Source organism: Lepus europaeus, chromosome 12 (assembly GCF_033115175.1).
Source record: "Lepus europaeus isolate LE1 chromosome 12, mLepTim1.pri, whole genome shotgun sequence".
Taxonomy (NCBI): domain Eukaryota; kingdom Metazoa; phylum Chordata; class Mammalia; order Lagomorpha; family Leporidae; genus Lepus; species Lepus europaeus.
This window is the reverse complement of record NC_084838.1, coordinates 52,728,717-52,735,021: the sequence shown is the minus strand read 5'-3', so window position 1 is coordinate 52,735,021 and position 6,305 is coordinate 52,728,717. Positions and strand designations below refer to the sequence as shown.

At 36.8% G+C, this 6,305-nt stretch overlaps 1 pseudogene; it reads right to left on the bottom strand.

Moving 5' to 3' along the window:
* On the bottom strand, window positions 1-63 carry LOC133772133 (U2 spliceosomal RNA; annotated as a pseudogene).
* Between the last annotated feature and the right edge of the window lie 6,242 nt (window positions 64-6,305).

The following is a 6,305-nucleotide window of genomic DNA, read 5'->3' as shown; positions in this document are numbered from 1 at the left end:
ATAGGGTATATAAAAATGAGAATTTTGCTACACTTGATCTTAGCCAAAAGGCCGAGAAGCGATTAAAAATGGGAATTTTGGAAAAGAAGAATTAGAACCAAAAATTTTTTTGAAACCTAAGTTTGAAAATACTCTCAACATAATTGTATAGCAGATGACAAAAAGCTAGGCTAAGTGCTAAGAGAACTGAAAATATGTTCACGATGTTTATCAGGATGCACAGAAAGAGATAAAAAAGATTTTGAGATACGAAGGATAGATTGAGATTTAACAGCAGAAATGACATTTTTAGAGTAATGGCCGAATATTTTCAAGAACTGAGGAAAGCCATCGGATTAAAGTACAGTGAGCCCCAAGCAGGTTTGCAAAAATTTATATAGGTATATGTACAATCAATCTTCAAGAACACTAAGCAAATCTTAAACTGATGGAGAGAGATGATCTACAAATAATTTTCCTTAGTGTTGAGGCAGCAATAGATGACAGTAGAAAATGGAATCAAATTGTCAAAGGTTTAAAATTCTATGCATATGCAAATTTCTCAATAGAATTAGATACAAACAGACAATTTCACAGAAAGCCTGGGAGAAATGAATACTAACAGACTTTCACTGTAAGAACTAATAAAAGATCTGTTTCATAAAAAAGGAAATAGAATCCAGAAAAAGAAGCAATGAAGAAGCATGTGAGTCCATATAATGGCTTGTTGACAAAAGCAATGGTAATGATAGCTAATTTTGTGGTGTTTAAAAAGACATTGAAATCAAATATATATACTAGAAAAGAATACAATCACATGTTTAGCATTAAAGTCCTAACGTAATTTAATTACACGTAAGGGCAGAGATATAGGCTACAATGGATATTGTTAAATTAATTATGTGGTCAAAAATATAAGCATTCACACTGAGGGGGCAGTTTTGAAATAGAGTACAACAAAGGAGTACAGAAACATAGCATTGGGAGGTAGAAACAGGGACCAAATCCAAGCAAATTAAAAATAAACCCTACTCATAAAAGCAAAAATCATTTTAATTATAACAGAAAGTAGATATATTAAACTGTCTCACTAGAGGATATTTTCATATAGAGGAATCCCTTCTGAAGTCAGGGAGTGAACAAGGGTTGTATTTGTATGTAGACAAACTCATTTTTTGGAAATGAATTTTATTGGATTTACAATTTTCTTTGCTCATAGTGAGTTTTGTATTCCGTTTAACTAAGAAATGTAATAAAATTTAAAAAACTATAACTCTAGTAGAATTTTTCTTTTACTTGATTTGAAAAATGATCCCACTCTCCTCTCCTATGCTTTCACTTTCTTTAAAAGAGGGGATTGGTAAAGTAAATAGACATAAACTATACTTATAGTGACAATTCTGGGGCACAGGTCAAGTGAGTGGTGCTATTGCATTTTAATAGTGTTGAATAGGCCATACTCTGTGTGTGTGTGTGTGTGGTGGGGGGGTTGTGTGCTAAACTACTTCTAATAAAAGCTTCTCAGAACATTCAGTGAGATAAATTTACCTGTTCCATTCCTATCATACAATGTTATTATTTTATCCTGACATACTAGAACTTAAAAAAACTTGAATTTAGAATTTTACAGGTCAGGAAATAGCCAAGATAGTTTTTATTCAGGAAATTCTGGGGATATTGGCCTCATTTTCATACTAGATATTTTTTCCCATTGAATATCAATAGCTAAGATTTGTCTTCTTATTAACAAGATTTCTCACAGGTTTACTTTTTTTCCTTTCAAATTATATAAGCTTAAGTCAAGGTCAAAATACTTCAGATTATTTAAAAAATTACACACGTAAAATTTTCTTCATTTCCATTAAAATATTTCTTTTCTCCCATAAAACTCGATGTAACATCTTTTGTCTTAGATCTTAAAACACACTATGGGGAGTTGGGTCTTTACCCATAGTCCTTCTCAGATGTTTTGCTACAAATATTCTCTCTTACCCCGAGTTTAAAGAAACATGAGATTATCCTAATTTCAAGGGGAATTGTGTATGTTTATTTTAACTCCCAAAACCACACTTTTATTTAGATTAGATTGCATAAATTGCTCATTTAATTTAAAGGTTACAAGTAAAGCAACACCATATTACATAATACAATTTTGTTTTTTGCTACCACAAACATTTTTTTTGTGGTCATGTAAATATGATTTTGTGGTTTCTTAATGAGATGGAGGAAGGAACTAATATTTACTGAACATTGACTGTTTTACTGGACTGTAGCAGACACAATACATAAACTATTTTAAGGATTCATTTATTTTATTGGAAACACAGAGTTACAGAGAGAGAGGGAGGAAGATATCTTCCATCCTCTTGTTCACTCCCCAAATGGCTACAATGGCTAGAGGTGGGCCAGGCCAAAGCCAGGAACCTAGAACTCCATCTGAGTCTCCCATATGGGTGGCCAAGTCTCCCACTTGGGCCATCTATTGCTGCTTTCCCAGGCACATTAGCAGGGAGCTGGATCTGAAATGGAGCAGCTGGGACTCAAAGCAGCATCCATTTGGGGTGCTGGCATTGAGGGCAGTGGCTTAATCTGCTATGCCACAACACTAGCCCCTACTTAGATAATTTAATGTTATACTTAAAATTCCATGGGGTGGTTTTGATTATCCCTATTTTCTAGAGGAGGAACATGAGCATTAGATGAATCATAGTATTTCATCTTCTATATCTTAACCTAAAAGACATAACCAAGGTTTTATTGATAGGTTTTTTTGAATGAATTTTTAAAAATTTTATTGCCATCAAAGTCTTCAGATTTTTAAAAAAAACTTTCAAATCAATAAGTATTTAGTTGCCAAATCTTAATTTTTTTAAATTTTAAAATACTTTAACAGACATATAAAATGGGGCATATTTATGGGGTACTATGTGATGTTTTATTACATGTATACATGGTGTAATTTATAATAGGGGTAAATATGTTTGTCCTTTCAAGCACTTAACATTTATTTACAGTTAAAACATCCAAAAATCCTATTTGCTAGTTTTTTTTTTCTTTTAAATAGAGAAATGTGGGCTGCAATGTGGCATAGTAGGCTAAGGCTCTGACTGCAGCACCGGCATCCTTTAAAGGCAAGGGTTTGTGTCCCAGCTGTTCCCTCTTCCAATCCAGCTCTCTCTATGGCCTGGGAAAGCAGTGGAAGGTGGCCCAAGTGCTTGGACCTCTGCACCCATGTGGGAGACCTGGAAGAAGCTCCTGCCTCCCAGCTTCAGAATGGCCTAGCTCCAGCTGTTGTGGCCATTTGAGGAGTGAACCACTGGATGGAAAATCTTTCTGTCTCTCCTTCTCTGTAGCTCTGCCTCTCAAGTAAATAAATTCTTTAAAAAAACAAAAATAAAAAATACAGTAAATTAATATTATATCTTTACTGTTCTGTGCGATTGAATCCCAGAACTTCTTTTATCTACCTATAACCTAATACCTGCCAATTAAACTCTGAGATTTTATTTGATGTTGGTAAAGAATGTCTTATTACTTCTATATTTTACCCTACTTTCTATAAATATTCAGTCTCTGTTTTCTTTTTTTTTTATTTTTTATTTATTTTTTTTTATTATTGACAGTGAGAGAGAGACAGAGAGAAAGGTCTTCCTTTTGCCGTTGGTTCACCCTCCAATGGCCGCCGCGGTAGCGCGCTGCGGCTGGCGCACCGCGCTGTTCCGATGGCAGGAGCCAGGTGCTTATCCTGGTCTCCCATGGGGTGCAGAGCCCAAACACTTGGGCCATCCTCCACTGCACTCCCTGGCCACAGCAGAGAGCTGGCCTGGAAGAGGGGCAACCGGGACAGGATCGGTACCCCGACCGGGACTAGAACCCGGTGTGCCGGCGCCGCAAGGCGGAGAATTAGCCTGTTAAGCCATGGCGCCGGCTCTGTTTTCTTTTTTTTTTCTTTTTTTTTATTTGACAGGTAGAGTTATAGACAGTGAGAAAGAGACAGACAGACAGAGAGAAAGGTCTTCCTTCCATTGGTTCACTCCCCAAATGGCCGCTACAGCAGGCAATGTGCCAATATGATGCTAGGAGCCAGGTGCCTTCTCCTGGTCTCCCAGATGAGTGCAGGGGCCCAAGCACTTCCAGAGAGCTGGACTGGAAGAGGAGCAACCAGGACTAGAACCCGGCACCCATATGGGATGCTGGCGCCGCAGGCGGAGGATTAACCAAGTGAGCCACAGTACTGGCCCCAGTCTCTATTTTCTATCTTGAAATAGTTTTCCTTGTAAAGTTTATTTGAATAGCTCAGATGCAGTAATATGATAAATTACCGAGTCTTAAATGGTTATTATGCATTATTATAGAGACCATAAAAGTAGAAACCATTCTTTTAGATAAATAGGTAGATAAGTAGGTTTTATTCATGTAAAACTATCATACAATAAATTTGCACAAATTTAAAGTGCACAACTTGATAACATCTTAAATATGAACACACCTATAAAACCCTAGCCATAATCGAGACAGAGAACATATACATCACCTCCATTTGTGGTTCTAGAAACTATATTGAATATTTTGCAAATATTAGCATTTATTTACTTATTTACTTATTTAATTTGAGAAGCAAGGAGACAGACAGAGTAAGATAGAGAGGCAGATACAGATCTCCTATCTGTTGATTCACTCCCCAGCTGTCCATGGCAGCCAGTTCAGACTGAGACCAGGCGCCAGGAAGTCGATCTGTGTGAGTGGCAGAAACCTAACTACTTGGACTATTACTTGCTGCCTTCTGGGGTGTGCATTAGTAGGAAGCTGGAATTGGAGTCAGGCCACAGCAAAGTTACTCCATGATATGGGGTATATGTTGCATACAGAAATAGAGGACCTCCACAAAAACAAACAGGCAAGGAACTGAAAATCAGCATGATCAGCCGCCATCACTGGTGAGTGTTGTTATCAAGCAAGTCTTATCAGGAGAATCCTTTTCCTCTTCTACTCTTCCTCCTTTCCATTTGGCAAACTCACCTTCCAGGACTTACCTCAGGCATCACATTCCGAAGGAATCCTCTTCTGACATCCTTGTTCCAATTAAGGACAATGGCAATGCTAAGATTTGTGACTCAACTGTGTTGCATGCTTATCTTCACCCTCGCACTTATAAAACACAATTGCATTTGTTAATTTAAAATGTATATTCTCTATTTAAGTGCAAGACCGAAGAGTGTTTCTTAAAATGTCTTTTAACAACTTGTATTAGATTCACCTGGGTTATCTGAGGAACCAAAACTGCATGGAAAGAATATTTACATGCCATTCCATATCTTCTCAGTCAGATGCCTGAGTATAGGGCCTCAAAATTTGTGAATTTGTGGATTGTGTCTAATTTCTTACCATATCCCTGGCTTCAAGGCAATATACAGAAACAAGTTCTCATTATATGAATCTGTAGCTCAGTTATAGGAGAATCCTGACTTTAACGAAGCTTAAAATGCCCTGGCAACTTGATCTCTTCCTGAAGCATCATAAGTCATCAGAAAGAGTTTCCGATTTTAAATGAGGAATTTAATTTCCTAGGCTAGATTCCGGGTCTCTTCCTAAAGAAATATTGGCAGCCAAGTGCACTGAAAAACCCACCTGACTACATTCTGGAATAAGAAGCTTCACTATTGGAGGGGAGTCCTTTGCATCTTCCGTGGATCTGTAGGAGCTATATTGTAACATGATTGATTTACCTAAACTAAGTGATGGGACATGAATTCCCCATTTATCATGCCTGGACAGGATATGGTCTTTATCTGGAGGCAGACCAGGCTGTCTAAAAACTGACAGGCTCATTTAAAGATTCACCATCTAATAGGAATTACCATTGTTAGATTTAATTATTATTAAATATAGAGTACAGCTTCACAGAAGAAGACAATTTGAAGATAAAATGCTTTGAACCTAAAAACATCAGTTGGTGATGATATCAATTGGGAAGGTTTCTTTTTTATTCAAAGGAACCTTCTAAGATTAAAAGTATCATTTGAGGATTATTCACATAATATTTCATAAAAAATCAATCCAAAAAAAGGAAGCCCCCTCTTTCTTTTAGGAAGAATTAAGTATATATATAACTGGTACTATTCTAACCACATAGTTTTTGTACTTATTAGCTCACAGTCTAGTGGGGAATGTAAACTTGTATTAAGTATGTCAGCTGATGGATTTGTTAAACTGCTTTGTCCAAATGGACAAATATCATATGTTCTCCCTGATCGGTGACAACTAACTGAGCACCTAAAAGGAAACCTGTTGAAGTGAAATGGACACTATGAGAAACAGTGACTTGA